The 9,680-nt window shown below is 44.0% G+C and overlaps 1 long non-coding RNA gene across 1 annotated transcript; it reads right to left on the bottom strand.

The window, feature by feature from the left end:
- Positions 1-7,894: 7,894 nt before the first annotated feature.
- LOC113914925 lies at positions 7,895-9,467 on the bottom strand. Its single transcript, XR_003517551.1, has 3 exons — positions 9,416-9,467; positions 8,408-8,539; positions 7,895-7,940 (listed from the first exon to the last, which is right to left on the bottom strand). It is a non-coding gene; the product is annotated as an uncharacterized LOC113914925 (long non-coding RNA).
- Positions 9,468-9,680: the final 213 nt, after the last annotated feature.

Here is a 9,680-nt window from a genome sequence, read left to right as displayed (position 1 = left end):
AGTAAAAAGGCAGTGCGTTTATTAAATGGGCAAAAGACCTGAAAACATACTTCACCAAAGGAGATACACAAATGGCCAATAAGCATGTGAAAAACTGCTCAGCATCGTCAGTCACAAGAAAATGCAAATTAAAACCACAACGAATAGCAATGCATACCCACTAGAATGGCTAAAAATTTTTAAAAGTGACATCACTAAAGGCTGCGGAGCACCTGGAACTCTCCTACATTGCTGGGGGCATGTACAAAATGGTATAACAACTTTGGAAAACTGCCAGCGTCTTACAAGGTTACACACACATTCACTCCAGATACTTACCTAATAATAATAAGCGCAACAAAGATTTGTCCATACAAAGAGTTACACACAAATATTCACTACAGCTTTTACTCCTAATAGCCCAAACGAGTAAACAACCCAAATGTTCGGTGATAGAAGAATGGATAAATAAGTCATGGCATGTTCATGAAGTGGAATACTACTCATCACTAAAGAGAAGTAAATGACAGACTCATACAGCAACATGGTAGAATCTCAAGCACTTGGTGTTGAGTTAAAGAAAACCCAAAGGAGTACATACTGTATGAGGCCACTTGTGTGGAACAGAAAATACAAATTTACAGTGATAGAAGTCAGAGAGTGGTTAGGAGGGTGGTAGAATTGATTCGAGAAGGATGTAAGGGAAATTTGGAGGGTAATGGAAATGTTCTCTTATTTTTGTAGTGCTTACATAGGTTGTCTAGAACTGTCAAAACTCTTCAAACTGAACTCTTAAGATCTATATATTTTGTTGTATGTTAATCATATCTCAATAATTTTTTTTTTAAATGGCCCATGCTGGGTTAGCCACAAGGATTATGGCCTTACTCCTTGGAGGCCAATTTCTTCCCCTCTGACTGAAACCTGAGATCTGAGCTAATGAACTCCCCCAGCAGCCTGGGCCTCAGGGGTGAAGGCAATGAAGAGTTTCAGCGAAACAACTCTAACCAAAAGGCCTCTCTGTATAGCGGTGCTGAAAAAGCTGCTTCTCTCTGTCCTTCACCCCAGGGATATACTGACCCCTTACTTATTATCTTCATCTGTTAAAACTCAAAGGGTGAATACCAGAGGTTCTTGCCGGTCATTTCTCACTGTTGTCCAAAAAGGAATAAAGTACAACTCTCTGCAGAGTGCAGCTGGTTTAATAGGACCAGGGTCACCCATCATACTGGGCCGACAGATTCTTCAATGTTGGCATAGAAGTAAGCTCCAATGACAGACTCACTCCTGATTTTAGGATATTCACTGGATCTCACACAGAGATAGACTTTAAAACCTTAGGAAGGGATGATAAGAAAGGGGCCTCCGCGCAAACACATATGTTTCTAGACCAAGGATGCATGCTTTCTGCACAAAGGGTTAGCTGAATGATATTTAAACAGCCCCTGGGGGGCAGGAGTTCCCCAGCCAGGGAGACCCGGGGGCTTAGAAACCGGTCATATGAGGGACAGTCACAAGGATCATGTGCCTACTGATGAATCAACCACTAAACTCTACCTCTAAAACTAATAATGCACGGTATGTTAATTAACTGAATTTAAATAAATACATAAATAAAAACAAGAATCATGTGCCTTTACCCTGGAGAGAATATGGGAAGATGCCACAGCCATTCAAATACTTGAAGATCTATGTAAAGAAGGAAGAAACAGGCCTTATGTATCCAAATGGCAAAACTTCAACCAATGTATAGCAGTCACAAGAAGCTGGATTTTGATGCAACATAAAAAGGACCTTTGTAACAACCAGAGCTGCTTAGCATTCCGTTCACATATCCATTCATTCAGCCTGTAATTTTTGAGGACCTACTGTGTTGTGACATACCAGACTGGCTCTGAAGGATGTTCACTGCAGAACAGAGGACAAGGTGAGACTCTAGATAGTGCAGATACAGGGCAGCAAGAGACAAGCACAGATGAGAGAGCTCCATCAAGAGAGGGAGGGATTAGGGGCGCCTACGGGGCTCAGCCATTCAGCGTCTGCCTTCGGCTCAGGTCATGATCCAAGGTCCTGGGATCCCCCGAGCCCCTCATCAGGCTCCTTGCTCAGCAGGAAGCCTGCTTCTCCCTCCCCTACTCCCCCTGCTTGTGTTCTCTCTCTCACTATCTCTGTCAAATAAATAAAATCTTTATTAAAAAAAAAAAAAATATATATATATATATATATATGGAGGGAGGGATTATTTCCAAGCTCAGCTGAGCCCTCCATGAGGTTTAGCAGTCACTTTGCTCTTCCTCATTTATTCTTTCATCCATTTAATAAATATTCATTGAGCTCTACTATGTCTCAGGCACTGTTCCAAATGCTGGGAATGTAGAGTGTAGGCAAACTGATATGGCATGTCAGTTGGTGACTGGTACTGCAGAGAAATAGGGTTGCTCTGGATCTTTATCTCTCCCTTCAAGCAATCAGTCCCTCTTGTCTTACTGTTGACTATAGTGATCTCCCACCGCACTAGGAAAATTGCCTCAGCCCCCCTCCCCTGCACATCCCAACTACCATCACCTCTTTGCATTCTTACCCGGTTGCTTTCTGACTCAGAGAAAAGAAAAATTCTTCCTCCAAGACTGACCTCTCCAGTTATGTTCTTCCCCTGCTGCAGAGACCTTGCTCCATCGTCTCTGCCAGTCCCCATGCTCCCTACATTTTCTCTCCTCATTTACTGGCCTATTTGAAATTGACAGATTTGTTCATTCCTTGTAGTCTTAAAGCAACATTCCTTGGCTACCCCCAAGAAGGCAAATAAGTTTTAGTCAAGAGCTAGTTGGATTGATAGGTGGTAGTACCTTCCTGAGCACAGTGGCAAAGGGGAGTTCCCAAGATCATGTGTGGACTCACAGGAAAGACAGATCTGATGGGTTATGATGTTACTACCTATGGTCACAGAAAGCGCCTGGTGTCTTGGGTTTCTTGATGAGTACCGGCAGATTCTGTCTCACCCTGACTCTCTCTCTCAAACTTTGTTGACAAACTTCTTAAAAGCTCACGTTAAATTTCTTGCCTCCACTGCTTCACCTCTCCTTTGTTACCTCACCTGCCCCACCATGCTTCTGTCTGCAGATCTGCTCCTGCAGAGAACACACAGTGACCACCTATGTGCCAAAATAATACCTCTCCCCCTTGTGTTGGTATCTTGGTAGCATTAACCACTGGTGTTCCCCAAGGTTATGTCCTTGGCCCTCTGCTCGCCTTCCTGCCACTTGTGCTCTAATAGCTTCTTCTTCAGTCTCCTGCACAGAATGCTCTCCGGAGCCAATGCACATTTCCACCTGGGTCTTGCTGAGCATCACACACTCTTGATGTCCAAAATAGGACTCAATATCCTCTCTCCAAATGCTTCTTCCTCTTGAATATCACTTCATAGTTTATAGTTTGCTGATCTTGCAAACACTCAAGCCACAAATAGTTGACCTCTTCCCCTCCTGGACCTTCTACTTCAAATCCACCACAAACCCCTTTCTGTCAGTCTCACCTCAGAAATGTCTCTTGACATTATCTCCTCTCCATCCTCACTGCCGCTTCCTTGGTTCCAGCACTCATTCTCTCCTGTTATTGAAATGACCTCCTATTTGTCTCCTTTTCTTTATTCTAACCCCCATATCAGTCCAATTCTTATCTTCCACCACTAGAATTACTGTCTTAAGAGACAAACCTTGGCATGCGATTCCCTTAGTTAAAAATGTCTGGAAATTATCCAAATGGCCTTTAAATGGTGTGTGGTTAAACAAACATATCATGGAATACTACCCAGCAATGAAAAGAAACAGACTCTTGGTATATGACACAATTTGGATGAATTTGAGGGAACTAATGCTGACTGAAAAAAGAAAGCCATTCTCAAAGGCTACGTACTGTTTGATTCCCTTTATGTAACAATCACGAAATAACATAGTTGTATAGATTGGTGGTTGCCAAGTATTAGGGCTGGGGGACACGAGTATGGCTATAACACAGTGACGCAGGGGAGTCTTGTGGTGATGGCATAGTTGAGTATCTCGATTATGATGGTAGTTACTCAAGGCTATGCGTGTGATAAAATTGCATAGAGCTGCACACATGCACACACACAGATTAGTGCGCATAAACTGGTGAAACCTGAGTAAGCTCTGTGGGATTGTGGGAATGTCGGTTCCTTGGTTTTGTGCTGTGGATGGATAAGATATTAACCCTGAGGGAAACCAGGGAAAGCATGCATGGGACCTCCCTGGGCCTTCCTTTGCAACCTCATGGGAATCTATGATTGTTTCAAAACTAAAAAGTTAAAAAGTAAATAGATAATTTTTTTAAAGAACACAAAAGACTTCAATGCTCCCCATTTTTCATAAAATAGAAACTCCTTTGTTCAACACTTAAGGTTCTTAACAATGAGTCTCATTTCCCATTGCTCCCCCTTTTAGAACCTTCATTCATTCCTTGAGTAACCATGGGAAGCCCATGATGGGCTGGGACACTGAAAATATAATGGTCAACAAAGAGATAAGGCCTCTGCCCTCAGAAACTTACAGTCTTTGGGGAAAACAGCCAGTTAAGGGCGCCTGGGTGGCTCAGTCGTTAAGCGTCTGCCTTTGGCTCAGGTCATGATCCAGGGTCCTGGGATCGAGTCCCACATCGGGCTCCCTCCTTGGTGGGGGGCCTGCTTCTCCCTCTCCCACTCCCGCTGCTTGTGTTCCTGCTCTCACTGTGTCTCTCTCTGTCAAATAAATAAAAAAAACCTTTAAAAAAAAAAAAAAACAGCCAGTTAGGCAAGCAGTCCCACTGACGAGGGCAAGTGCTGCAATTGGGAAGTACAGAAGGCTGTCTCAGCCACTCCCCTCATCATTCCTTTTCATGCATGCTGTTCCCTTTGCCCAAAATGCCCTTCCCTGTCCTAGTGAACCTCCACTGTCTGCTTCTATGAAATCTTCTCATTCATTCACTCATTCATTCATTCATTCAGCAAATATTTACTGAGTGCCATCCCTACATCAGGCCCTTTTCCACGCCTTGGGGCTGCGCTGTGGACAACACAGCTGATACTAGTGGAAGACACACATGATAAACAGCCAAACAGGAAAAATGGCAGCGATAAGCTCTAAGAGCAGGTGGGGAGGTGACGTAAGCTAGGATGGGTCAGGGAAACATCTCGCCAACCAGACGATACTGAAACGGGTACCTAAAACGCTAAGAGTGAGCAGGAGGGGGTAGTGCAGATAAAGGAAGGGAGAACTGGTGCAAAGTCTTGAGAAGGAAAACGCTCTGCCTTGTTTAAGGAACCAACGGTTAGTGTGGTACAGCAGAGGGGGAGAGGGAGGTGGCAGAGGCAAGGCCCAGAGGGCGGGAAGGGGGCCACTTTAAAGGGCATTATAAATCAGAGCGCGGAGTTTGGATTTTATTCCAAGTACAACGGCAAGGCTCTGGACGGTTTTAAGTAGGGGAAGGGCATATCTGATGGACTTTTGAAATGATGATTCTAAGAGTTGTGTGGAGAAGGAAATCTAAGGTAAGGGCAGTTTAGCCAAGAGAAGAATTAGACAAGTTAGGAGGCAAGAGAGGACGGGACTCCTTGGCAGCCCTGCAGGTCCTCGATCACATTAATGTCTCATTTGTTACGTGGTTTAGGGTCTGTTCTGTGCCTGCCTTCCTGACTAGATGGCTGCTGATGGAAGAGACAGATCATCTATTTTTTTTTTCTCCCTCATGCCGACCTAGCTCAGTAGTTTCTTAAATAAAATTGAGCTGAATAGTTATGTCCAGCCCAGGAGGAAGGAAAGTGAGTCCAGGAGGACTCTAGAAAAACAAATGACATGAAGTAGGCCGTGAAGGATGAGTAGAATTTGGACAGGTGGCAACGGGAGGAAATAACCTTCCCTGGATGAAGTGGGCAAAAATGGGAAAAGAGTGTGAATGGAGGGGAGACAGGACACGGCGATGGAGCAGTCAGCCCGGGAGAGATGCTGGCGGATGAAAACGAGAGAAAACTAATTGGAACAATTAGAAAAAGGGGTTGAAGTAAAAGTATGGTGGTTCTCTGAAGGTTGAACCAAGGAACTGGTCTTAAATTTGGAGAACAAAGGGGAAGCCACTAAATGCTATAAACAGAGGAATGGTAAAATTTTTGAACTCTGTCTCAGAAAAATGACCCTGAAAGCCACTGGGTGAGAACGGATAGGAAATGAGAAAAGTGTTTTCGGTGAATAGAAAGCAGTTTTCAAGGTAAAAAGGAATGAGTGTTTCCTTGACCAGCCTTTGTTCTTCTCCACCTGAAGCAGTGAGTTCTCTCTGAAAGTACTCACACCATCATTTCAGGGGTTTTAATCAGTATAAGACTTTGTAAGGTCATCACAGCATGTACAGGTAGGGTAGGTGAAGACTGTTTCCAGAGAAGCATGGACCATTTTATTCCATCAGTTTCCAGACAGAAACCTAAGTAAAGCTGAAGAGCGTTAAGGAGGATGTAATCCACAGCAGGTGGACCACAGGGCTGGGAAGCCCCGCAGGGAGGGGGGTGGGCGGGGGGAGGAATTCAGGGCAAGCCTGCTTACTCCAAGTCCAGGGGTTTGTTTTTCCACTGCATTTCCTTCCAAGAATGCAAATGTGTTTTCTTCTCTTGGTCACCCGTTTGCCATGCTTCCCAGCTCATTCTGCTGGATTGAATCACCTGCTGTGTTGGGTTGTTTTCCCCTGAACACTTCCAGCTTTTTCTCTCCCTGCCTTCTGCTTTTGTGCACTTTCCCAAGCGTGGGGTGTTCTTCCCTCCCGTGATGCTATTCCCAGCGCCAGTTGTGAATACAGCTCTGATTTAGCTTCCTCCCTGCCCTCCCCCGCCTACCATTTTCTACTCCCACCCGTGTCTATTTATGTTTCACTGGCCTCAGCAAGAGGAGAGGAACCAAAATTTAATATTTATTCAGCATTTATTACATACCAGGCACTATGCTGAACAATTTAGGTACATAATATAATCCACTCCTCACAGCAAGTCTATAAAATAGCTATTATTATTCTTCCCACTGACTAGATGAGGAAACTGATGTTCAGGGAGTTTATACAACTTGCCTGTGGTTATAAAGCTTGAAGCCAGGATTTGACCCAGGTCAGTGTGACCCCAGAGGTCATCTGCAGCACCAAGTACTTTAATAACTGTGCTTTTTCTTTCTTTTTCAAAACTCACATGAATGATTTCATACTAGGTGTATCCTTTTACAACTTGCTATTTTTCATTCAACATTATATATCTGAGATTTATCCATGTTGATAAATTTTACCTACTTATTTTAATAACAATATTTCATTTTATGAATATACTAGATTGATGGCCGTTTAAGTCATTTCCAGTGTTTTGTTATTACAGTGTACATTCCTGTGTACTTAGCTCTGTGTGCTGTGTGAGAGACTTTATTTAGGGTACTTACCTAGAAATGAGATTTCTCAGTTTAGGGTATGGGTGCCTCCATCTTTAACTCTATTTGAATTGCCTACAGTCTCTTCCCAAAGTGGTGGTATCAGTTTATACTCCCCACATTCTCACCATCACTTGCCGCTATCAAATTCAGAAGCAAATATGGCAAAATCTGGATGGTAGGTATGTGGATGTGTTGTGGTATTTTCTATACTCCTCTGTACTTGCAAAATATTCCATAATTAAAATTAAATTGTTGTTATGACTGCCTTCTTTCAACAGTGCTTGGACAAAGACTCAGGATTCTTTTTTTTTTTTTAAGATTTTATTTATTTATTTGACAGAGCGATAGCACAGATAGGCAGAGTGGCAGGCAGAGGGAGAAGCAGGCTCTCCGCCGAGCAGGGAGCCAGACATAGGGCTCGATCCCAGGACCCCAGGATCATGACCTGAGCCGAAGGCAGCCGCTTAACCGACTGAGCCACCCAGGTGCCCCAAGACTCAGGATTCTTAATGATGGTGTCTGCAAATAACACAAAAAAACTTAGAGAAGCAAGACACATGAGTGCCCATGTGATATTGTGACTTACAGTAGGAAATATATATTTGGCCTTCCACCCCATTCCCAGCACAGATCTCCTAAAACCCTTGGAATTTCCTAAGTGATGAGAGTGATGAAGGTGTCTTTCGTTATGTTAATAAAGTGACTTTTGGACCTAAGGATGGGAACTTGTTGCCAGGAGAACCAACAGTGCAATTGAGGGATGGAACTTTCAGTCCCACACCCTGACTTCTGGGAAGGGTAGAGAGACTGGAGGGTAAATCAATTGCCGATGAGCAATGATTTAATTAATTATGCCTATGTAATGAAGCCTCCATGAAAACCCAAAAGGATTGGGTTTGGAGAGTTTCCAGGTTGGTGAACACATGGAGGTTCTGAGAGTGACATTCCTGGAGAGGGCAAGGAAGCTCCACACCCTTCCCATATACCTGGCCCGATGCATCTCTTCCATCTGCTGTTCTATCCTTTTATAACCATTGCAATTGGCGTCCAAAGTTGGGGGCATGGAGGCACTTGTCTCCTAGGACTGAGCCCTTAATCTGTGGAATCTGATGTTATCTCTGTGAAGATAGTGTCAGAATGAGTTGAATTCTCGGACACCAACAGGGTGTCTAGGAATTGCTTGTTGGGGTGGGGAACCCCCCCACACACACATTGGAAATTTGGGTCCCAGAATACCCCAATTGGGTCAGTCATCCACATTAAAAATAACCTCAACAGAAATTGACCAAATCAACAAAGTTAAGTTTAATGGAAATTGATGAAAGGGTAAAGGTCACCTTCACAGGCACAGATGGAGAGTTCTAGCTTAGGTTAGGCAGCTTTGGTATAGAGGAGTCTGGCAGAGTGGGTTAAGGATGAGTTTGGAAAACCAGAATCTCAGTGTGAGCCATCAATGGGCTATCTCTTTGTAATAAAGAGGGCTTTATTCTATCTCTTTGTATCAGCCAGGGCTCTTTGACCACAGCAACAGAAACCGATTTTAGCTAACTTATAAAGGAAAAGGGTTTACTGGAAAATCATCTCTGCTCAGAAAGTTGGCAGGAAGTCTACAGAACCAGGTTCGAAAATGGGCAAAAACCTGTCTGACCTAGGCAGTAGGAACCCCAGGAGATATCTAGCAGCAGGAATGGTGGCGTGTGAACCCCATCTGTAAACAGAGGTCCAGGTCCAGGGCAATAAAAATATTGTTCCTAGTAGGTCTCAGCTGATGAGCCCAGATCTGAGCTGAAGTCCTCAGTTCCTGCTTTGCTTTTCTTGCACAGTTAGAGGAGACAACCTTATGAAACCTGGCTTTCACAGAAGACAGTCTGAAAGCCACTGCCAAGACCTGCCTCTTGTTGCCCCACAGACTAGGACTAGAGACAATGTGTAGGAGCTCAAGGAGAGGGAGTTGAAATAATAAATAGAGCCATTCAACAATGGACTTAACACACCTCCGTGGTGACAAGCTCGCTGGCCACTGCAGTTGCTCAAGGCAAGGCTGAATCCCCTCTGGTGGAATATAAAGGAAAGAAACCTGCATTAATAGGAACTAGATGAGATAACCTACAGGGTCCCTCTCAACTCCCTGATTGGTGATTTCAAGCAAGGCTTTTGCAGCTATTTATTTGCTGGAAATGAACATCCCTTAAAGTCTTTCCCCATCCCCTTCCCACACCTTTGTTGGCTTGATCAGACAGTCATTGAATTATGCGGATA

Source organism: Zalophus californianus, chromosome 11, assembly GCF_009762305.2.
Source record: "Zalophus californianus isolate mZalCal1 chromosome 11, mZalCal1.pri.v2, whole genome shotgun sequence".
Taxonomy (NCBI): domain Eukaryota; kingdom Metazoa; phylum Chordata; class Mammalia; order Carnivora; family Otariidae; genus Zalophus; species Zalophus californianus.
The sequence above is the reverse complement of the archived record's forward strand: the minus strand, read 5'-3'. Positions and strand labels throughout refer to the sequence as shown.